Source organism: Caretta caretta, chromosome 9, assembly GCF_965140235.1.
Source record: "Caretta caretta isolate rCarCar2 chromosome 9, rCarCar1.hap1, whole genome shotgun sequence".
NCBI classification, from domain to species: Eukaryota; Metazoa; Chordata; order Testudines; family Cheloniidae; genus Caretta; species Caretta caretta.
In genome coordinates this window covers 44,254,508-44,279,978 of record NC_134214.1, presented here as the reverse complement: position 1 = coordinate 44,279,978, position 25,471 = coordinate 44,254,508, and the positions used below count along the sequence as shown (strand labels likewise).

Here is a 25,471-nt window from a genome sequence, read left to right as displayed (position 1 = left end):
GCAGTAATAACAGTGGGAATATTGGTTTCACTGAGGTCTAACCGAGTCAGTAAACTGCGCCAGCGCGCTTTTAAACGTCCAAATGCACATTCTACCAACATCCTGCACTTGCTCAGCCTGTAGTTGAACAACTCCTGACTACTGTCCAGGCTGCCTGTGTATGGCTTCATGAACCGTGGCATTAAGAGGTAGGCTGGGTCCCCAAGGATAACTATAGGCATTTCAATATCCCCAAAGGTTATTTTCTGGTCTGGGAATAAAGTCCCTTCCTGCAGCTTTTGAAACAGACCAGAGTTCCTGAAGATGCGAGCATCATGTACCTTTCCCAGCCATCCCACGTTGATGTTGGTGAAACGTCCCTTGTGATCCACCAGTGCTTGCAGCACTATTGAAAAGTACCCCTTGCGGTTTATATACTCGCCAGCTTGGTGCTCCGGTGCCAAGATAGGGATATGGGTTCCGTCTATGGCCCCACCACAGTTAGGGAATCCCCTTGCAGCAAAGCCATCCACTATGACCTGCACATTTCCTGGGGTCACTACCCTTGATATCAGCAGATCTTTGATTGAGTTGGCTATGTGCATCACAGCAGCCCCCACAGTAGATTTGCCCACTCCAAATTGATTCCCGACTGACCGGTAGCTGTCTGGCATTGCAAGCTTCCACAGGGCTATTGCCATTCGCTTCTCAACTGTGAGGGCTGCTCTCATCTTGGTAGTCTTGCGCCTCAGGGCAGAGGAAAGCAAGTCAAAGTTCTATGAACGTGCCCTTACACATGTGAATGTTTCGCAGCCACTGGGAATCGTCCCACACCTACAACACTATGCGGTCCCACCAATCTGTGCTTATTTCCCGAGCCCAGAATTGGCGTTCCACCGCATGAACCTGCCCAATTAGCACCATGATGACCAGATTGCCAGGGCCTGTGCTTTGAGAGAAGTCTGTGTCCATGCCCTCATCATTGCGCTGACGTCGCCTACTCGCCTGGTTTCGCTTTGCCAGGTTCTGGTGCTGCATATACTGCTGGATAATGCATGTGGTGTTTAATGTGCTCCTAATTGCCAAAGTGATCTGAGCGGGCTCCATGCTTGCCATGGTATGGCGTCTGCACAGAAAAAAGGAGCGGGACCATTGTCTGCCATTGCCCTGATGGAGGGAGGGGCGACTGACGACAAGGCTTACAGGGTTGGCTTACAGGGAATTAAAATCAACAAAGGGGGTGGCTTTGCGAGAAACTGAATGGCCCCCTCAAGGATAGAACTCAAAACCTCAAGGATAGAACTCAAAACTGGGTTTAGCAGGCCGTTGATTTCACGGAGGCAGGGAAGAGAAAATGAATACAAAACAAAGCTGGTCTATTTCTTGTTTTGAGCCACTTCATCTATCTTTATACATCTTGCTGGCAGCAGACTGTGCAGTACTACTGCTAGCCATCGTCATCTCCTGGGTGCTCGGCAGAAGACGGTGCAGTATGACTGCTGGTCATCATCTTCTGCTGGCTGCTGTTTAAAAGACAGTGCACTGCTGGTAGGACTCATTCGCCATGAGACGAAACTTAAAAGGGAAATGACCTGGCTGAGTCACTCCCATGTTTGGCCAGGCGCCCCTGACCTCATCGAGGTCGGTTAAAAGAGCACCCAGGATTACGTCGACGATGGCTATCAGTCATACTGCACTGTCTGCTGCCAAAAAGCAATAAACTGCTGCTGTGTAGCAATGCAGTACCACATCTGCCAGCACCCAGGAGACATACAGTGATGGTTAGCTGAGCGGGCTCCATGCTTGCCATGGTATGGCACCTGCACAGGTAACTCAAGAAAAAAGGCGCAAAACAATTGTCTTTCCTTGCTTTCACGGAAGGAGAGAGGGAAGGGGGGCCTGACGATATGTACCCAGAACCACCCGCAACAATGTTATAGCCCCATCAGGCACTGGGATTTCTACCCAGAATTCAAATGGGCAGCAGAGACTGTGGGAACTGAAGGATAGCTACCCACAGCGCAACGCTCCAGAAGTCGACAGTTGCCTTGGTACTGTGGACACACTCCGCCGACTACATGCACTCAGAGCATTTGTGTGGGGACACACACAATCAACTGTATAAAAACGCTTTCTACAAAACCGACTTCTATAAATTCGACCTAATTTCATAGTGTAGACATACCCTTAGAAGGGCTGAAGAAAGCTCCTTCCAGATCCTGTCAATGCAATTCCCTTGTCATGCCAGAGGAGTTGTTACAGAGCAATAGGAAATGCTTCCATCACCTGCAAAGGACAAAATTTGGACCTGCAACTATGAAAGACTGAATGCATCATAAACATGCGCAGGGGTGAGGACACTCATTATCCCTATTTGGTTAGCACCATCACTAGTTTCTCCCTTGCAGAAGACTGTTTTAGAGTGGTGACAGACGTGATTTTCAAAACAAACCTGAAACTTGGCTCAGATTCAGAGCTCTTTTGGGAATATGGTGAGAATCTCAGGTAAATTTGGGGTGAACCTGAACCCAGGTGAGGGACTGTTGGAATTTCAGTAGGTGGTAGTTTTGACTCAACCTTGCTTTGACTTTATGGGTTCATTTGAATGCTAAACTCAAAGCAAAATTTTGAGTGGCGCAAACCAACTGAAAAGATGTGGGCACCTCTCTGACCTGAAACCAACAGGTTTTGTGCAGCTCTGCTCCACTCCTTCCTGCTACTAGGGCAAATCACATCATTTGCCCAATGTTCAGCTTGCAAACATCAATGTGTTCAATGAAAAAAACTCCTGCAGCTGTGCTTTTTTCAAACTGCATTTTTAATATGGCCATGGGTTTACCAATGCAGTGCTAATTACTTAATAAAATTCTCACTAACTTTTAATTCTAATTGTACTTCTAATAATTCATTTTCAAAGTTATTAGTTTTAGATGTAACAATATTCAAGAAAAGCCCTCTTCAGAAAGAAACAAACTTCAATATTATGCCACGTACTTTCCCACAAAAGTCTTTATGATACTTGTTTTTATAAGCCATATTCCTAAGAGTAAAGAGATGGGTCTGAAATAAAAGACCCAATTCCAGAGTCTCTGAATTGGGGGATAGATTGGAAACATCCCAGTTTCACAGCTAGCATTTCTTTCTCTATAATGGGCTGAAACACTCAATCCAAACTCAGCCAGATTGTGAGTGGTATAAAGTCTAGATCTATTGTTACGGGTCTTGCTCATCCTACTTGGACAGGCTATAACACTTGCCTCACTTTCCTGTTCTAGGTGTACATGTGGAGTCGGTCATGTGATAGTAGTAAAGAATCCCAGAAAGCCTGGTCAATGTCTTGCCTCAAGGCCGGTTTGGTTTAGTTGATTCACTTGCATTATGAAGCTGAGTTGTGTCTTTTTGGTCATTTTGTAGGACTCCACCTTTCATTTCAGCTCTTGCCTCCCATTGCCTCACCATACCCGCATTCTGGCTCACTCATCTTGGGAACCACTGAAGCCCCTCATGTACCCTTTCCATTGAATCAACCTGGAAGGGACTTTGTGACTACAGACTCAGTCACTTTGTTCCTAACAATGAATGAAGAAAATTTTATAATTCCTAAACTTACTATGTCTGTCTCTGCTTCATTGTAGAACACTTGCCAAGCTGTCCTATTCACCCTGACTTCCTGCTACAGATTTAAAGAACAAATCTGCGTGAAGATGTGTACGATCAAATGATTTAGTAAAAGGAATTAAGTTCTCTTTAAGACATCACCTTATTTACTTTTTGTGGGGGCTCTTCATACAGCATTCACACTATTTCCTAGATTTTATATAAATAGTCAGGGGCAAATTTTGCTCTCCATTTAGCTTGTAGAACCCCTACTGATTTCATATAGTACATTATAGTACAGCTACTTTTCTACTGGAAACAAAACCATAAACTTTTCCTAGTGTTTGGAACATCAGTTTGTGACCTGAAATTTTCCTAGTTATTAAATTATACTTTGTGGTTGAAGAGTGCTTGTGACTAGTTTGGATATTGTGCTAGAGGACAGTCATTGTGAGCCAACACTTTGGGATTCCTAATCCATAAATGTGATAGATCCTGTTACAAAGCAGATGTTTAACTCTGGTTTCACATCAGAATTACAGCATAAAGACACCATTACAGAACCCATTCCATTGCACAGGGCAGCACTTCCTGAGCAGTATTAGGATGGGAATGTTCAGCCTATCATGTAGACTCAGATTTTAAGGCCAGAAGGGACCATCATGATCATCTAGTCTGACCTTCTTCACATTGCAGAGCACAGAACTTCACCCAGCCACTAGTATAATAGACCCAGTAACTCTGCCAGGGGTTTTGAAGTCCTCAAATCTTGATTTAAAGACTTTAAGTTACAGAGAATTCATCATTTACTCTAGTTCAAACCAGCAAGTGACCGGTGCCCCCTCCAACAGAGGAAAGTGAAAAAAAACACCCATGGAGTTGGTGCCTATGCCTGGGAAAGAATTCTCTGTAGTAACTCAGAGCCCTCCCTATTTAGGGTTCCATCTCTGGCCATTGGGGATATTTGTTAATAGCAGAGAGAGCTCAGCAGTCTCATCATACCATCCCCTCCACAAACTTTTCAAGCTCAGTCTTGAAACATGTTCGGTTTTTTGCTCCCACTGCTCCCCTTGGAAGGCTGCTCCAGAACTTCCCTCTGATGGTTAGAAATCATTGTCTAATTTCAAGCCTAAACTTATTGATGGCCAGTTTACATCCATTTGTTCTTGTGTCAGGACTCGCCCTTAAAATAAATAACTCCCCTCCCAGCTTGGTGTTTATCCCTCTGATATATTTATAGAGAATAATCATATCTCCCCCCAGCCTCTCTTTGGTTAGGCTAAACAAGCCAACCTCCTTATGTCTCCTCTTGTAAGGTATGTTCTCCATTCCTCTGATCATCCTAGTATCCCTTCTCTGCACCTGTCCCCGTTTGAATTCATCTTTCTTAAACATTGGAGACTAGATTTGCACACAGTATTCCAGGTGAGGTCTCATCAGTGCCTTGTATAATGGCAACAACAGGTCCCTATCTTCACTGGAAATGCCTTGCCTGGTGTATCCTAGGATTGCATTGACCTTTTTGATGGCTCAGAGTCATCCTGTTATCAGCCAATATACCCAGGTCTTTCACCTCCTCTGTTGTGTCCAACTGATGTATCCCCAGCTGTAAATAACAAATTTCTGCCTGGCTGTAGATAACAGATTTCTTGGTATTAAACTCCCTCAGATTTCCACCACAACGTCAACAACTACCACCCATCCATTAAAATCACTCTGGAATATTCCCATACTAGTATCAACTTCCAGGACACCACAATCAACTTCAACAATGGAACCCTACAGACAACCATTACAAGGTCACCACACCTACCTTCATTGGCCCAGTAACTGCCCCAAACACACCAAGAAATCTGTCTACAGCCCAGCAGTCAGATACCACAGAATATGCTCTGAGGAGAAAGTCCGGGATATACACCGTAACATGCTTAAAACCACCTTCAAACAAGAACACTGCACCAGAGAAAATTGCATCATGGAAAAGGCCACCCAAATAAGCAGAGAGAACCAGCTTCAATACAGAAATAAAACTTTCTGACTGCACATCCCTAGTTGTCACCTACTTCTCCTCACTGGAACCATACAGGGCATCATTAAACAACTACAACCCCTACTCAATAGGGACCCTTCCCTGAAAAATCTTTCCAGAAACCTCTCTTCTGGCCTTCAAACAACCCCACCCAACCTCTCCAAGCTCATCATCAGTAGCAAACTCCCTGCAGACCAGGAAACACCAACTCAAAGCAGCACCAGACCCTGCCAGAACAATAGATGGAAAACCTGCAGACATATTACCACTGCTACAATAATCAGCACCCCCCAAAATGCACCTTTCTAGATCTATGGGTCCTACACATGCCTCTCACAACATGCGGTGTACCTCATCCAGTGCACTAAATGCCCCAGTAACAGCTATGTGAGTGAAACAAGGCAATCACTACACTCTCAAATGAATTCATACAGGAAAATGATGAGACAAAAAAAACCCTATCACCTGTGGGTGAACATTTTCCACAAAGCAATCACTCTATATCTGACTTTCAGTCCTCATCCTCAAAAGGAAATCTGCACAATGCTTTCAAAAAGACAAGCCTGGGAGCTTAAATTCATAACTCTGCTAGACACTAAAAATCATGGACTGAACAGAGACACTGTTCAGATTTAGTATCATAGAAGATTAGAGTTGGAAGAGACCTCAGGAGGTCATCTAGTCCAACCCCCTGCTCAAAGCAGGACCAATCCCAACTAAATCATCCCAGCCAGGGCTTTGTCAAGCCAGGCCTTAAAAACCTCTAAGGATGGAGATTCCACCCCCTCCCTAGGTAATCCAATCCAGTGTTTCACCACCCTCCAAGTGAAATAGTGTTTCCCAGTATCCAACCTAGACCTCCCCCACTGCAACTTGAGACCCTAGCTCCTTGTTCTGTCATCTGCCACCACTGAGAACAGCCTTGCTCCATCCTCTTTGGAACCTCCCTGCACCCTTCAGATTGTTGTAATAAGCCATAAATTCAACTTTCTGTAACCCACTAACCTCTTTTTGTCCTATGACTGCAGAGGTGTTAACGGCCCATTCTGTCTTAGAATGTGTGCTAACTGCTTATGCTAAAAGAAAAGGAGTACTTGTGGCACCTGAGACTAAAGTTTATTTGAGCATAAGCTTTCGTGAGCTACAGCTCACTTCATCAGATGCAAGGTGCCACAAGTACTCCTTTTCTTTTTGCGGATACAGGCTAACACAGCTGCTACTCAAACCTGCTTATGCTAAACAATCTCTTCCACCTTGCATTTAGCTGTGACACTTGGAACACCTTCCCCAGACCTGAAGAAGAGCTGTATGTGGCTTGAAAACTTCTCTCTCACCAACAGAAGTTGGCCCAATTAAAAAAAAAAAATTACCTCACCGACCTTGTCTTTCTTACTGAAATCCAGGTAGATTAGATCTACTGCATTTCCTTTGTCTAAGAAAATTGGTTATGTTCTCAAAGAAAGAGCTCAGGTTGGTTTGGCATGATCTAACTTTTGTACAACCTTGTTGTATTTTATCACATGATCTGTTTGGCTGAACATTACTTTGTATTTCTTGCTCAGTTAATTTCCTCATGAGTCAAGATTAATGTTTTACCGTTGGATTTTCAAAAGCATCTAATGGGATTAGAAACCCTAATTCCCACTGAAAGACCATGGGAGTTAGGTGCTTATCTTCCTTGCATGTTTTTGAAAATCCTAACCATAATTAATGGTTTTGTGATTGCAGAAGTGTAACATTTTCAAAAGCACCTACTAGACAAATGGGAATAAATCCTATTCATTTTCAATGGGGACATATGCTCTTTTAAAAAGTAAAGTAAGCAGAAGTTTAAAAACATAGGAGCTGCTACCCTGGGTCAGACGATGGTCCATCTTGCCCAGTATCCTGTCTCCAAGCAGGGGCCCATACTAGAGCCTCAAGAGGTGTGTATAGAATAGGGCAACTTCAGTGACCAGAATTGTCAAAAAAAAAATAAAATAAAATAAAAAAATTGAAGCTCTGAAAGCTATGTGAAACAATTACTGTTTTTAATATTCAAAAAATAGCCTATGGTCGAAGGCATAACTAAGTTTAAGATTATCTGAACCTCATATCAAGGAATTTTATACAGATTAGGTAAACCAGCTGAGCTCTGCTTCAGTCACATTCCTTTGATTCTCAGCAAGTCCTATCGTGAAATAAAGTGTAGATTTGCCAGCAAGCCAGAAAAACAAAAAAAGATACTAAAGAATGAATAACGTTAGATACATCTTTAAGTTGAGTATACCAGTAAAAATCAGGCTTCTATTTCAGAGTTTGATGCTGCAAAGACTTATTCACATGAGTAATCCTTAAACACCTGAATAGTGCCTGTTATAGTCAGTGTGTGAGCATGAAGGTCTGCAGGATCTGGCACATAGTGTCTATTTTGGAACACCAGATGTGCAGGTTGAGCATTTGCTATTGTAGAAGTGGGCTCAAACTCTCTTGCTTCAGAGGGTGTTGCTGACCTGACATTAAAGAATAACCTCTTTGTGGATGTCCATAGAAGTGCAGCTCTTCCTCAGCAGCATCAGACTACTCCCAAAATTTATACCTATGTGCCATTTACACATATTTTTAATAAAAGTTTTATATCCATTTGGCCCCACATTATATATGGCAGACAAGGCAAAAAATAAACATTTTTCACTCATCTGTATGTTTAAGATGCTAGAATTATGAGCTAGATGGTCGCAAGTCTGTCTTCCCTTTGTGTCACATGCTCAGACTCCAGCTAAGAAGGCTGTCCTTGTAGTCAGAGGCATGAAAAGCTCTGCCACCTCTCCATATTGAGCCATGGAGAAGAGTATGCTGTGCCCCCTCAATGGGCAGTAGGATGGGCTTCATTCCCTACAAGTGCTTGGTTGCTCTGGGAAGCAGTTTCTCTTTCAAAGCAGAGAACCTCCTAGAGATCCTAGAAGGGAGTCAAGAACTGCTGAAGGGCACATGTGCCATAATTTAGCACTGATATAGCTATAGTGTATATAAAGCTGAAAGAGTGTTAAACTTTAGCGAATAGGATTTCATGACCTTTTATGTTATTCTCTCAAAGCTTCATTTCACACTAGGAACATAGCCATGCTGGTGACCATGCATTACCATAGCAGATAAAGTTAATTAAGTTAGTCAATTTGGAACTCATCAGCCTCTCCTGAAAACTGCAGTGTAAACACTGTATGAAAATCCATATCATGTCAACAGATACTCTATGGATCTTGGATGCTTTTAAAAAGCATCCTGGAGTCAGTCATATATGCTGACAGGATATAGATTTTTGGCACTAATTGACGAGCTGTAAGTCAGACGGATGAAGCTGCTATTTTGTTTTTTGGCTGAAATTGACTACAAGTGTTCTTCTCCCTCACATGGATTCCGTCTGATTGTTCAAAAAGAAGCAGTTGTATTTTTATTACTGTAACCAAATCTGAGAAAGAAATCTCACGGTGCTCATGGCATTGTACAAATAGAGCTTGAAATCAAAATAGACAAAGGGGAAAGATACCAAAAGAGGAAGAAACTTGCCCAGGCTCTCAGCACAGGCCAGTAGAAGAGCCAGGAATAGAATCCCGCTATCTTGGATCCCAGTCTAGTGCTCTAGCCACTCTTGTATAAGAGGATTTTGGCCGCTGCTGGAGGTCATCTGGCAATGAGGGGGTAAGCTCCAGTCCTTGTGCTGTTTGCAGCCCTGCCCCACTGACAGGTTGACTCTCCCTTTTCCACCTTCAGGGGAAGAGCAGCCAACCAGGGCTGCCCCAGGAAGCAAACAGAGCTCTCCCTGCTTCTTTCAGAAGCCAAGAGGAGTTTTTAGGTAGGAGTGTGGGAGAGGAAGTGGACAAAAACATTTTTACAGGAGCAAAGTGCAGAAAAAAGGGAACAGAAAGTGTCCACCAGCTCAGGGTGGCTGTATAGCCTCCTTCGGTTTAAAATGGGTCAGTCTGCTCCTCCTCCAACTCCTCTCTCCATCCCTGCCACTTGGAAGACTACCACCTCACTGCAGTTGTTCCCCCAGGCCTGGGAGAAAGAGTGAAGAACTCCTGGAGCTGCAGGAGGAGCAGAGGTGTGGTGAGGGCAATAGGTAGATATGGGGCTGAATGATGAGATTGGGGGAGGGGAAGGGACCACAATGAATTAAAAAAGTTAGAAGTTTGGCGAGAAGCTAGATGCTCCACACCGACAGGCAGCATTTCATGCAAACCTGTGTAACTGGATCTCAGTTGGGTCACCTAGTGAGAACTTCTGCAGTGTTGGCAGTACTCACTGTGCACCCGCACACCCCCGCCCCCATCCCAGGGTGGCGGGGAGGGAAGAAATGGAAAGACACCAAAAAGCACTTAAAGAAAGAAATTGTTTTTGGGTCAATCTCGTTGTCTATCTCATAATCTTGGAATGTCTGGGGTTGTATCTCACTGCCTCTCTCATCACCTAAATGTAATTCCAGTCTAAGAGAATGGATTTTCAGAGTCTGAGTACTGGACAAGTAACCATGGACTTTTGGTCTTCCTCCTCATACACCTTTAAAAAAAAAACTCATTTGGGGAACTGGATGTGATCAGTGAAAGACTCTAAAAAGATTCACGTGGTTCCTTTCCCCTATGAGGACACAACTTGTGGACAAATAGTGCTTTTTGAAGCAGTTCAGAGAATATTTGCTACTCCTGGACAGGCTACTGGGTCTGTGGGTTTTCGCCCAATTTCCTGTTCTCTATTATTGTGTACACAAGGTATAGCATCAGCAGTGACCCTGTGCTGCAAGCCACAGACCAAGGTGGAGATATACAAAGACATCAACAGCACACTGCAGTATTATTTTTCAAGCCTAGTTGTTTAGCTAAGGATGTATTAAATTTAGTTGTTGGCTTGTGCCTCTCTTTGGGGAGAACAGGTTTTTTCCTCCATTTATCCTGGAAGATGGATACCTACCTATGGAAGTGCTGAGAGTTCTGCCCCTACACCAGGCATGCTTTCTGGTACTGTCTTTGCAGACTGCATGAGTTCTCTGCAGCATATACAGCCTTCGTCTGAATGATGGGTTTGTTAGATACCAGCCTTACTGAATCATTTCCAAACAGGCCGCTCCTGCTTTCACTGAAGTCAATGGTAGATTTGCCTCTGACTTCAGTGGAGGCACGATTGCCTCCCCCTGCCCCCAACTCTTACAGAATGTTTAGCAATTAGTGACATTTACTAATTCTCTGTGTAGAGAAAACATTATGAAAAATGTAAAGCTTTATACAACCCTAGTTAATCTTCTGCTTTTGTTACATTTGCCGGTGGTTTATGGGCCTCTGAGGAGAATAAATGAGCAGGGCATGTGCTCACATTGTTATTTGTCAGGGTAGAAATACACATGCTCAGCACTAAGCAAGAGTTATTTTTCATGGATAATGTAGCTTTAGGACTTTTCAAGGTCAGGAGAGAAAAGCGGCAAGTGACTGCCTCATTTGCTGCCAGCTCTCCCCTTTTAAGCAAATTCTCACTGAAGTAGCCTGGGGAGGTCTTAAGAAGACTAAGACGCAGCAAGGAAGAGTTGCTACTGTAGGAGGTACTTCTATTACCATCCTCATATTAGCATACTCACTTTAGTACAATACTCTGTATGGGTGAATGGTAAGTCTATAGAAGTATGATGGTCAAGTTTGCGACTGATGCGAACTGATAGCTCCAGCTTCTCTGTTGATACAAATTAGTGCATTGAAATTGTCCCATGATGCATTTGGTGTATTGAAATATCCCCCCCCCCCAAAAAAAAAAAAAAGGAGAAAGGAGCCCATAAAAAATGTGAACACTTTGGCCCAGATGCATTTGGATAACAGGAAGAAATTTCTAGATTTTAAGGTCCCCTGAATAGGGACCACCATATCTCAATATCAGCACCTAACGCTTTGTGGGCACGAGCATATTCATGCTAAGTGACCTTGTAAATTACAGAGCTTTTTGTGGTTGAGACCATTTCTTCATTATGCATGTACAATGCCAAGCACAGCAGGGCCCTGATCCCTGATGTGATGCCTCTGTTTGCTAAAGCTATCGAAATAATATCCACTATAAGGACAATTCTAGTTATAGCGCTCATCTCTCTCTGTATATTTAAAAAAATATCACAAATTGATAATAGTGCAGTTCAGCATTTCTGAAACTTTTTACTCTAAATATAGAAATTCAGTAATTATAGCTAGAATAATTATTTATAATTTGAAAGCTAAAGATTAGAAGCACCATGTGTTTAACTTTGACAAGCCACAATAGCTAGCATTTGTCCCGTTCAGCCACCACTATCTACTCTCTATCCCTGAAGTTGGTCTTATTTCAGTGAAAAGGCCTGATCCAAAGCCCACCAAAATCAACGGGAGTCTTTCCATCACCTCCTATGGGCCTTGGATCAGGTCCATATTCCTCAAAGAACCTTGATGAAATGTAAAACATGGATTCAGTGCCATGTAAAATGAAGGAGGGAAGTGAAACATGTTGCCAAAGTAGATATCAGATAATGCCAAACTTTTGCTGTTTGAATCCTCAAAACAAAGACCCATTTATTCAGAAGGTGGTATCAAACACACTAATACATGCCGACGAGCGCTGACCTCCGGGGGATGCGTGCATTTATCAGACAGTAACAGAGCAACTCATATTCACACCTCTGAGTTATCTTTGTTCTGATATTTTGTCCCTCTTTGTTTCCAGTCAACTAAAGATAGCAAGAAAAATTATGATAATGAGTCTTCTCCCAAGTCACTGTCTGGTTAAATGCATTCCTTAAGGTAGTTTTTGCTTTCAGAAAACGGATTTTGAAAACGTGTGTCTCTACTACAAAGCAGCCTTATTATAATAATTCTGACTTATCTCCCAGAGCCATGAGGGTAAAATATATTTGAATCCAACTTTGTTATCTAAACATCATGGAGGAGACTGAATAATATTTTCAACATTGAATCTGTTTTGGATAGCACGTAGTTTGCTGAGGTTGTACCACGTATATTATACTCCTAAGCATAAAATATTATATTTACACACAAAGCAGTCAGATATGAATTTCTCAATTATCACCTATACAGAGGTTGCCATAAAGGAAACAATCCATTGCCATATTATTGTTGGCTTGATCTCTTTTTATGTGACTATGTTTTAATTGAGGGAAGAGAGGTCTAGAGCAGGTGCCTTCTATATTATATTGAAGTAGCTATTAAATGTCCACCTGGACAAATTTACTTCAGTAGGATTGCAGAGGTGTAAATAGGGAAGAATTTGTTCTATACAATTCAGAGATGGTAGAGATCTACTTAGTTAAACTGCTCTTTACAGTATATTTTATAGAGTTTTCTCCAGCTTTGTGTTAAATATCCGAAGTAATGGCACTGTCATCATTTCCTCTGGGAGACTACAAATACTCATTGTTTTGAAACATTGTTAAGAGAAATAGTAAAATGAAAAGAATCCCATTGAATTACAATCACATGAAGGCAGACAACTAAATATTGAGAAATTATATAAAGTGCTTGTATACAAATGCTCGAAGTCTAAATATTAAGATGGGCAAACTAGAGTGTCTGGTATTAAATGAGGATATTGATATAATAGGCATCACAGTAACTTGTTGGAATGATGATATCAATGGGATATGGTAATAACAGTGTACAAAATATATAGGCCTGTAGAGTAGATCATGCTGATGGGGGAGAGGCACTATATGTGAAAGAAAGGATAGAGTCAAAGACAGTAAAAACCTTAAATGACTCAAACTATCCATAGAGATTCTATGGTACAGAAAATTCATGCTTTAGTAATAAAAGTATAGCAGTTGGGATATACTACCAAGCACTTGACCAGGATGATGGTGGAATGCTCCAGGAGCTTAGAGACTATAAAAATAGAAAACTCAGTAATGGTGGATATCAACTATCCCCGTATTGGCTGGGTACAGGTCACCTAAGGAAAGGATGCAGAGAAAAAGTTTCTAGACACCATTGACTACTTTTTGGGCAGCTAGTCCTGGAACCCACAAAGGTAGAGGCAATTCTTGATTTAGTCCTAAGTGGAGCACAGGATCTGGTCCAAGTGGTGGATACAGCTGAACTGCTCGGTAATAGCAACCATAAGTATAATCAATTTAACATCCTTGCGGGGCGGGGGGGAAAGAATACCAAAGAAGTACACCACAATAGCATTTAACTTCAGAAAGGGGAACTACACAAAAATGAGGAAGCTAAATTAAAAAGAAGAGTCACAAAAGTGAAATGCCTGCAAACTGCATGGAAATATTTAAAAACCATAATAGAAGCTCAAATTAAATATATACCCCCAAATTAAAAAACATGGTAAGAGGACCAAAAAAATGCCTGGCTAAACAGAGTAAAAGAAGCAAAAAGGCATTCTTTAAAAAATGGAAGTGAACTCTCACTGAGGAAAACAGAAAAGAGCAAGCCAAAAAAGAATTCAAAGAGCAATTAGAATTCAAAGGCTCAGAAACTAATAATTTTGTTTAGGTACATCAGAAGCAGGAAGCCTGCCAATCAATCAGTGGGGCCACTGGATGACTGAGGTTCTAAAGGATCACTTAGGGAAGACACGGCCATTGAGGAGAAGCTAAATGAAGTCTTTGCATCAGCCTTCACTGAAGAGGATGTGAGGGAGATTCCTACACCTGGGCCATTTTCTTTAGGTGACAAATCTGAGGAACTGTCTCATATTGAGGTGTGATTAGATGAGGTTTTGGAACAAATTGATAAATTAAACAGTAACAAGTCCCCAAGACCAGATGGTATTCAAGCAAGAGTTCTGAAGGAACTCAAATATGAAATTGCAGAACTGTTAACTGTGGTACGTAACCTACACTTAAAACAGCTTCTGTATCAGATGACAGGAGGTTAGCTAATGTGATAATTTTTTTAAAAGAGGCTCCAGAAGCAACTCTGGAATTAAAGGCTGGGCATAAGCCTAACTAGTACCAGGCAGTACCAGGAAATTTGGTTGAAAATGACACTAAAGAACAGAATGATCAGACACAAAGATGAATGTCATGCCTCAAATCTATTAGAATCCTTTGAAGGGGGTGGGGGGGGTCAAACATGGGTGATCCAATTGATATAGTGTATTTGGACTTTCAGAAAGCTTTTGACAAGGTCCCTCACCAAAGGTTATTAAGAAAAGTAAGCAGTCATGGGATCAGAGGGAAGGTCTTCTCATGGGTTGGGGGGAGGGATAGCTCGGTGGTTTGAGCATTGGCCTGCTAAACCCAGGGTTGTGAGGTCAATCCTTGAAGGGGCCATTTGGGATCTGGGGCAAAAATTGGGGATTGGTCCTGCTTTGACCAGGGGGTTGGACTAGATGACCTCCTGAGGTCCCTTCCAACCCTGGTATTCTATGATTCTATGATCAGTAACTGGTTAAAAGATTGGAAACAAAGGGTAGGATTAAATGGTCAGTTTTCAGAATGGAGAGAGGTAAACAGCAAGGTCCCCCTGGGATCTGTATTGGGACCAGTGCTGTTCAACATACTCAAAGCATTTAGAAAAAGGGTTAAGCAGTGAAGTGGCAAAGTCTGCAGATGATACAAAATTACTCAAGGCAGTTAAGTCCAGCGCAAAATGCAAAGAGTTGCAAAGGGATCTCACAAAACTAGGTGACTGGGCAATGGCAACCAAATGGCAGATGAAATTCAATGTTGATAAGTGCAAAGACATGTACATTGGCAAACAATCCCAACTATACATGCAAAATGATGGGGGTCTAAATAAACTGTTGCCCCTCAAGAAAGAGATCTTGGAGTCATTTTGGCTAGTTTGCTCAATGTGCACCAGCAGTCAAAAAAGCTAATAGAATGTTAGGATCCATGAGGAAAGGGATATATGAGACAGTAAATATAACACCGCTATATAAATCCATGGTATTCCCATGCCTTGAATACTGTGTGCAGTTCTGGTTGCCCCATATAAAACCCCCCAATATATTAGCATTTGAAAAGTTAGAGGAGGGCCACAAAGATGATTAGGAGTATGGAACAGTTTCCATATGAGGAGAGATCAAAAAGACTGGGACTGTTCAGCTTGGAAAAGAGACTATTAAGGCTTGATATAATAGAGGCCTATAAAATCATGCCTGGTGTGGGTAAAAAGTGAATTACTCCTTCACTTAACACAAGAACCTGGGGTTACCCAATGAAATTAATAGGCAAAGGTTTAAAAACAAACAAAAAAGGAAGTACTTCTTCACAGAATGCACTGTCAACCTGTGGAACTCATTGCCAGGGAATATTGTGACAGCTAAAACTAACTGGGTTCACAAAAGAATTAGGTAAGTTCATGGAGGATAGGTCCATTAGTGGCCATTAGGCAAAATGGTCAGGGATGCAACCCCATGCTCTGGGTGTCCCTAAGCCTCTGACTGCCAGAAGCTGGGACTAGATAACAGGGGTCACTGATAATTGCCCTGTTCAATTCATTCCCTCTGAGATTCTGGCATTGGCTACTGTTGGAAGACAGGAAACTGGGCTAGATGGATCATTGGTCTGACCAAGTATGGCCGTTCTTATTTTATGTTCTGATGTTTAGTCTAAGATTTATTTTCCTTTATTGCATCCCATTACACCTTGGTATACCTCTCTTGCCTCAACCTAGTAATTCCTCTCCCTCCTAGAAGGTTGCAGTCACCACATTTTTGGAGAAGATAGTGATGCTTAGCCACACTCTATTTTAATGTCCCCCCCACACACAAAGAAATCTTTCCATTGCTGTTTCTGGTCTCTGGCATTACTCCAATTTGCTTGAATCTTTCTTGTATTAATATGCCTAGGACAGCTATTCTCACTTCTGGAAAGGGACTATCACCTCCTTGCTTGGATATGATGCCGCTGATTACATAGAGAATTGCCTTGACCTTTTTATCTGCCTCATTGTCTAGTTGAATCCATCAGGTGTTCTCCTGCTTGTTTGTGCCACAATAACGTTCTTTGTTTAATTCCTCAAAGCCTGGAAGGTCCAAACCCTGGGCTGACTCCCCTGAATGCTTAATTGCCATGCAAATGAAGGTAACTCCCCCTTTCAGGCTAATTGTTGCATAGCAACCTATAGAACACCGAAATATTGCACTCACTGTCAGATACACTTCATGTTAGACATACGAGGCTGCACACACAGGCACGTGGGTTTACACATGATAGACAAGGAGACTTGTTAGGAACGGGGCAATTGGCAGAGAATGAATCTTCCTGGCCACAGTCCTCCCCTTTACTCCCCTGTGCAGATTGTAGCAGCTTCCCTGTATGACATCCCCTCAGGGCAGCCCTTTGATGGTCTGCCAGGAGGGACAGCCCCATTATCCTTTCCCTAAGCCAGAGATTCTCAACCTTTTTCTTTCTGAACCTCCTGCCCTCCAAACATGCTATAAAAACACCACAGCCCACCTGTGCCACAATAACTGATTTTCTATATATAAAAGTCAGGGCCAGCATTCAGGGGTGGCAAGCAGGGCAGTTGCCTGGGGCCCCATGTCACAGGGGCCTCTGCGAAGCTATATTGCTCAGGCTTTGGCTTCAGCCCTGGGCAGCGGGGCTCAGGGCCCCGGGCTTCAGCCCCATGCTGTGGGGCTTTGGCTTTCTGCCCTGGGCCCCACTGAGTCTAATGCTGGCCCTGCTTGGTGGGCCCTCTGATACCTGCTTGCAGTCCCTCATGGGGCCCTGGACCCCTGGTTGAAAACCACTGCCCTAAGCTCCCTTATCAGAGCAGGTGTCTGTCCCCACACTTGCATGAGACAGAGTGGGGCATTTGTTGGTAGCAGTCCAAAGGGTCACACAGGAGAGAAGAGTAGACTGTTAAGTCAGAGGCTACAATCTCTGTTGGAGAAGTGGGAGGCAGTTTGGAAGGGGGCTTCATTCTGCCAGCTGCACCCTCCCTCCCCAACAGGCCACTTCCTCCTTGTTTTCACCCCCCTCCCCAAGGCAGTTCTTATCCCAACCTTCTTAAACAGGCCAGTTCCTTCACCTTTCCATTTATTCTGGGCAGAGCACCACTCCCCAACTTTCGTATTTGGACTGATGTTGTAGTGTAAAGTAGCAACAGCCTGCTGCTTGTTCTGCCCCAAAGGCTGATATACCAAACTCTCCATCATCTTACTAGGGCTTGAAATTAGATTTACCAGATGGGAATTGCCAGGCTTTTTGAATTCCACTGTTCTGAGACATGCACAAATGATAGATGACCCTCCCACCCACCTGAAATGTGTTATGGGTCAGAAATGAACCTCAGAAAAGCAAGGCAATTCAGAATCCAGACACACTGTTCATAAAAGCTTCTGGAATGCTGGATTTCACTAGAGTAATGAACATCATTTGACAGGAATAAATGAATCTTCTGGCAGTACAGACACACTCGAGACATAAACTCAGAGAGAAGGAGGGCTACATAAAGCTCCTTTAATACTCTAGTTTTAGCTTAATTTTTATGTTTAGAAAAGCAGTGTTAAAGAGCAGGACACCCAGTAGCAGAGGCCAAGCTACTGGAGAAGAGGCTTTCTCGCAACCCCTATGTTGCCGCCACTTACCCTGTTTACACTAGAACATCCAGGCAGTCTGTTTTTTTTTGGGGGGGGGTGGGGGAGCAGGGGTAGCAAAATGATACTTTTTGAATTCTGTGCAGATGTTCAATGTTTTCCTAAAACAGGACACCCCTTGGGATAACAAGATGCAAGTGCTGATGGACTCTGGCACACAGAACAGGCAGTTTGTTTCAAGCCTTGTCCCAAGTTTTTTTCCTTTCTATCCAACCTGACATTGTCCCATAATCTCCCAGATCAATTTAATAGTCCTGTCACCGGGAGTTTCAAGCTTCCCCTTTCTACCTTGACTTCCTAAAGCCTCAGATTTCAGCATGCTGCATCTTCCATACACATCTCATGTCTCAAACACCACCACTCAGCAAACTCATGCTCTGGACACAGCTTTCCTTTATGTTATAACCAGTTGAAGTCACTGGCACCTTCTCCCATTGTACTCTGAGACAGAGCAACCCTCAAGTCTTCTTTGCCCTGTCATGATTTGCATCTTTATTGATCCTTGTATGACAAATATCAGCCGTCGTGTCATACACAGAATTTATTGCTAGGTCACAATAGGTCTGCCACACAGACTCTAATTTCTGTATTTCTCACTGAATTTCATTGCCAAAATTCAGTGGCATCGTTGCTATTTTGGTTCCCCTTCCCTGGAACTACCTGTGTGTCAAGTGACAAAACAGAGGGTGTGTGGATGTGGCATTCGTAGTCAAATTCTTTCTACTCTTATTTCATAGTCATTGCCATGTCTCTCTAGTGCCTTTCAGCTACTCATTCTGTATGTGGAATTCCATGTGTTTTATCTCGTAGCAAAGGATGGGTTCCCTTCCCTTTCCCCTTATTTAAATGGATAAATGCCTAGATCCCACCCAGACTGCATGACACAAGTTTGTAGGTCCTTTCATTGACCTAAGCTCCCTCCTCCCACTCACACAGTGGGTGGGCACAAGTCAGAAAATAAAAGTTGATGTACATTATTCTTTTTATGAACCAAACCTCTAGGTCTCTGCGTGTGCTTAACCATCTAATTTAGTTTGCTTCTAGCTCTTCATCATTACTTGTAATACAGCAATTAATTCCTTCCTAATTCCTCACTACACTGATGGCTGTGCTTGTACAGACCTAATCACTCACGAGGAATCCATTCTGTATGTACAGTGTGCTCGTTTTGCTATAATGGCCTTTTTTATCTTACTGACAATTGACATGTTGATGTTGTTAAGGTTAATGACCCACTGATAAATACCAGAAAACACTTTTACAATCAAATCATCTCTAGCCATAGCTGCCATGAAACAAGAATATTTTGTGCCTGAATTTGCAGGCATCTGGGACAGCACTTCCCAAATATCCCAAGCCATCCTTCTAACTAGCAAGATGGCGTCCCTGATAGATTGTCTTGAGGTGGTGTATGGGGTTTGCATGTGAGCTGGCTGGCTTTTCGTTTACAATTTTTAATGATTTGTACTGCATGTTCAGTGTGCTGCACAGATGCCTTCGATTTGCACCTTACAAATGATTCCATCAGTAAGAAAGCTAATGGAACATAACGGCCAGACTGGGTCAGACCAAAGGTCTATCTAGCCCAGTATCCTGTCTTCCAACAGTGGCCAGTGCCAGGTGCCCCAGAAGGAATGAACAGAACAGGTAATCGAGTCCATCCTGTTGCCCATTCCCAGCTTCTGGCAAACAGAGGCTAGGAACACCATCCCTGCCCATCCTGGCTAATAGCCATTGATGGACCTATCCTCCATTAATTTATCTAAATCTTTTTTGAACATAGGGCCTGTGAGAATTTTACTGGGGTACAATAGCCTGGAAGGACTGGTGTCCCTGATCAAATGCATTCTGATGTGGTGACAGGTTTGCAAGAGAGTACATTACTAAAAATTGACTGATTTTCACCATGGAGACACTGATCTACTATTGGAGACACTGATCTACTATTGCTTTTTTGCATTGTATTGTTAAATAGTAATGTAAAAAAACAAAACAAAATGAAAACAAAACCCCCCCAAAAGACACAACATATGCTTTATCTACAAGTGTTAAGGAAATAACCTGCTCTGCTTTAGGGTTTACTGGCCTTGACATTGTTCCTTTAATTCCAGAAAAAACAGCCACTGCAGAAATAGCTCGTGATTTACAAATGCTTTTTGCTGTGCATTGGACATGTCAGAGCATACAGGTCAAATTCTACGCTCAGTTGCGTGTGTGCACACCTTGAACTGAAGCCTAAGGCCTGAGGCTGAGGGCTTTGATAAAGATGTGGGTGGGGGCAGACTTGTGGAAGTCTACTAGAGCAGTGGTAGGAAGTATACTGTAGTGTAGGACAGAAGCAAGCAAAATGCTTCCAGAGGCTCATGGGATAGCATACTGAGGAATGGCTCTTACAGTTCTTCTTTGAAGGTACATAATAGGTTCTCTTAAAAGGGCTGGACTCTGCTACTCCTGTGTCTATTCACCAGGTAGTAGTCAGACTCATGGCCAAACCCTGCCTGTACGGAGTCTGTAGGTAGATGGCTCATCTCTCCCCTTTACCATAGGCCCTTTGGTACATGTAGCACCACTATGGATGCTAGACATTCCAGCATGTCTTTCAGCCAAGGGGCACAAGCACTGGGATTCTGACAGCATTCATTGCAGGCGCACAAGGGGTAAAATGCCTGGCCTCATCCACTTATGTAAACAGAATCCGGTCCTGTGTGTGAAGGAAGGGGAGAGAGCTGCTGCTTTATGTTTTACCCTCTTTTCTCGCTCTTCTCCTCATTCTACACTCTCTTCTCAATCCAGTGGTTAATTTGCAGATCTTTACTACATCTGAAAGGCCCCCTGTTTTGTAGCATGGGGCTCAGACAAACTGGACAATAGAGAGTGGCATGCATATAACTGAGGGCAGAATGCAGCCTGTAAAGCTGCTGTAATACTATGCAGGGGAGGGGACCCTTTCCAATTTAAAAATTTAAAGGAATTAGTGCTCATGAAAGGTGCTGGATCGATAGCACTGCAGTCCAGAAGTATTATCCACAGAATACACACAGTATGGGCAAGGGCACTCTAAGCATCTCTGCGATTACCAGCCAATGGGCCTTAACTCTCTTCTGGAATGTTCTATATTAAAAATGTTAATATACAAGCTTTAGCAGACTCATTAATGCCTAATACTCTTCCTACTCAGCAGTGTCATCTTTATCCTGTGCTGCAAAAGAGCTCGGCATATTAAGAGCGCATCGGCGTTAGTAACAGCTAGGGAAAGAGGAAAAAGCACTGTGGGGGAAGGGAGAAAAGAGAAAGGCGAAGCAACAGTTTAATCTTGTCTTCCGAACTCAGTCTCTGTTTCTGCTTTTGGCTTGAATAAAAGGTGGAAGCCATCGGGTTAAAGATGTGTCTAGATGAGCAGCTTGCATTGCTGTAGTTATGCTGAGGGGCTCCGGCAGTTCAAACACAGAAGGGAGTCGAAATGCATCGAAGGAACCTATTCCTGTCTTAAGAATTACAACACTAGCTCCATAGTATGGATTGTAAGAGGCATCTGGAAGTACAATAATAAAGCAGTTTTCCTTTTGCTTTGTTTTCATATAAAGCACACTATTAAAATTATAGCGATTTTACCCATATAGCAGTGCCCAGGTAAAAAAGACACATAATAGAAGCATATGCTGTACACACTGTATATTCTATATCCACATCTTATGCATGGGTATGCATACATATGCAAAAAGCAGATTTGGGGAGGAGGGACCTATTTATTACGGAGTTCTGCTGTCTCAAGCCTGTACCAATCTAGGAGAAGTAAGGCCGAAGAGTCTAACTACTAACTAGCTAAACATCTTGTGGGATCAGGCTGTTAGTTTGTCTAGAGTTATTTCAGAACTGTGTTCATCTTCTGTAACTGCTAGTTAAACTTCCAAAAAGAAATGCTGCCGACAAGAAGTTTTGAACAGTTTGCCCAGTCCTTGACATCAGCCAGTAAATCTCAGAGCAAAATGAGAGTATCAGCTTTCAGGAGAGAAAACAGTAGTCCTTAATGAGTGCCTTACCTTAGACATTGCTGCAAGGGATGACCAACAGGTATCAAAGATGTCCCAAGATGCAGACGATTCAGGTTGTAAACAATCAGTTCAGATACACAATAGCTGATGGATCCCTGAAGGCAAAAAGGAAGGGGAGGGGGAGGAATTGAGGCTATAGATTAGAGACACAGATGCATAAACTTGGCATTGCTCTATGGAATTCTTGGATACACTTGAAAGGCTCTTCTCAGGAATAAAGTACAATTTCTATTTGTTTTGAACCTTGAATAATCTGACATCACTTCACATCTCAGACTTACTGCATAGTTTCTTCTAAGGGGCTGCCATTGCAACTAACTGATCAGAAAGCATACGGCATGATTGTTTCTGTAGACTAATGGTTTTGGCTGATAAATTACAGCAAGTTAAATTAAATGAAAGTTATCGTTGTCAGATAATTAGCTGCGTGCCAGTTGCCAGGAATTTAAGAGCAAAGTCTGTCAGGCTCCCTACATCATTCAGATATTGGAGAACTGGATGTAAAGCATCATTATATAGCTTGAGAACTACTCTCTTGCTTTACTGTTCTTATCTTCACAGCACGGGTGTCCATGCAAGGACTCTCTCTCTCTCTCTCTCGCTCCATTGACTCCAGCAATGGCGACCCTCACTTATCCTAGGCAGTGACTAATGCACAGATTTAGCCTAATTAGTGCGGAAGCCTATAGTTTTAGGATTTCCCCACCCCAACCTTCATTGAAAGCCCTCTCTTTCATTAGCCTCAGAATGACCAATGCCTCTGCCAATACAGCTACTAGGGGTTACTGGGTCACAAATATACTCTAGAGATACTACTTTTGGGTGTCTGGTTTGGAATATTTCAGGCACTTTTTGCCCAGTTTTGTTTTAACAGACATCAATACTGTGGTCAGAGGAGGAATCAGGGACCATAGCATAATACCAAACACTCACTGGGTTGTTTAAAAGACTGTTAGCTATAGAGGGTGTCACCTTCCAGGTGTTGCATGGGAAACATGGGCTGTAACCAGAAGGAGTGAAGAGATGAACAGAAGAAGATGGCATTTTAAATAACAAAATAAAATTGTTTTTGGTCAAATGTCCCATAAAAACATTTTAGTTTAACTTACAAGATTCCAGTAACAACACTCCTGCAAAATAAACACCCTTTTAGAAAATTCATCTTTAAGGACAAGGAGGCTTCTGGCTGAAGTCTAAGCAGCTCTGGGGTAGCTTCTAATACTGGGGCAAGCTGCTCTACTAGGTAAACTTCAAGCTAAAATTAATTCCTACCTCTGGATATCAGCTTTATAGGCCTTCAGCTCCTCCCCCTTACCAGTTTTAACCAATCAGCCACTCCCACACCTCCCTCCAGGTTAAACGGAAAGCTGCTGTGCTGCCTCCCTTACAATGCTGCATTTCTAACACCAGAGCATCACTTAAAAACGCTCTCCCATGACCCAGCCTGGAGCCTAACAGCCAGCAGCAAATACTGCTTCTGCAGAAAATGCCAGAAGTGAGAGCGGTGTGGTGTTGTGTGTGTATGTATGTATGTAATAAAGTTAAGGGCAATTAGTGGAAGCCAGCTCTGTAGATAGAGTCTCCATTTTTATTTTCTAGTGTCATTTTGTATACAGCTTAGTAAGGAGTTTCAAAACACACAACTCAATTATTTCTTTCCATCATCTTCCTTGTTGTATCACAGGTATCAAGCTGCACAAGTTTCAAACCAAAAAACAAAAACAAGGTCACAGAAATCACTTGTCTTAAATGGTTGCCCAACCCTAAACTCTATTTTGCACGCTTTCTTATTGCTATTTTTTCCTGCTCCCCTTCCTCTCTCTCAAGCAGAATATGAAGCTGCTAGTATTTAAGTTGGAGTATAACTTTTCCTCCCAGGCTATTTGAGGGGATTTGAAATTGGTCAAACATTCCCCATCTTTACTATAAGCTGATCACGGATGGTTTTCAACACACGCGTTATAGTGCAAAGTATTCTGAGTTCCCTGGTGGTATTTTTGTAAACATTGAATACTGCTGATGGGGAGTGTGGAGGACAGCAAAGGGAGGGCAGCTGGCTTCAGCAGTGTTACTGAGCATGCTCAATACAAGCCAAGTAGCAAATCTGGATTTTTTTTAAAAAACAGGACAGTCGTTTAGTGATTCTTCCCAAACTGAAGGACACAATGGTTCTCTACATAACAAAGGTATATGATGGGAAAGTTCCGCACACTGTGCTGTTTACTTAATGCACTATAAGGGTCTATTAGTTTTATTGTCAATGTTACTACTTACAGCACAGGTGTTCCCCTGTGCAATCAAGTTGTGCCAAACCAGTAAGCTATTACTTGGTTATTGCTTTCCATCTGTCTATTTCTCTTTGTTTGGTTTGTCTATATAGATTGCAGGCTGCCCTGGGCAGGGACTGTCTCACTCTCTATGTATAATGCCTGGATCCGGATCTCTAGGCACCACGACACTATTCATTATCTATTATTTGTACTTCTGTAGTGCCTAGGACCCACAGTCATGGACAAGGGCTGTACAAACACAAAACAAAAAGATGGCTCATGCTTCACAGAGCTTATAGTGCAAGCAGTAATAACATCAGCAACTATAGAACAAAGAGCACCATTATGAATCAGAGATTGTGACAAGATATCAGAATGCAAGATCTTTGGGGTAGGGACGGTTGCTTTGTTCTGCTGTTACACACTGCCAAGTGCAGTACAACCCTGATGTGGAGGCCTTCCCCTAAAAAAAGTAATAAGTGTATGAATTTGTGTTGTGTTGTGTTTACAGTGTTATGTTTCTATACCTCACTGGTCTGATCAGGAACAACAAATTCTGAACTTGTGCTACTTCCATTTGTACCTATATTAATGATTTTGGCCCTGTAACCAATAAATGAGTCACTATTACAGAATTCTATTACGTTCTCTAAGAGTCACAGAGTGGGGGAAATTCCTTGGGGAGTGAGTGAGCGGCCCTAGAGCATACTGATGGCTTGGTATTCTAATGGGTCTAATGGTATTCTAATGGGTCTCTCTCTCTCTCTCCAGACTAATCCTGATGTTGGATAGGTGTTTCTAAAAAAAGAAACTGCCAGGGGCATGGTGCTACTATTCTATTCTTATCATTGTATATAGCAATGGAGAGGCTGGAAGAGGCAATGGGATGAGGGAGTCAGTGGGGGAATTGGGAAGTCCCTGCTATGGTAGAACTCATGAGAATATACCCCCTCCTACCTGCCAAGTTCTCTCCTTCATAG

At 42.7% G+C, this 25,471-nt stretch overlaps 1 protein-coding gene across 1 annotated transcript in view; it reads right to left on the bottom strand.

Moving 5' to 3' along the window:
• GPC1 (glypican 1) overlaps positions 1-22,283 on the bottom strand; it is a 431,622-nt gene extending 409,339 nt beyond the window's left edge. The window contains exon 1 of the mRNA XM_048863480.2: positions 22,210-22,283. The gene's annotated coding sequence lies outside the window, so the exon portion shown is untranslated. The remainder of the gene's footprint in view (positions 1-22,209) is intronic.
• Between the last annotated feature and the right edge of the window lie 3,188 nt (positions 22,284-25,471).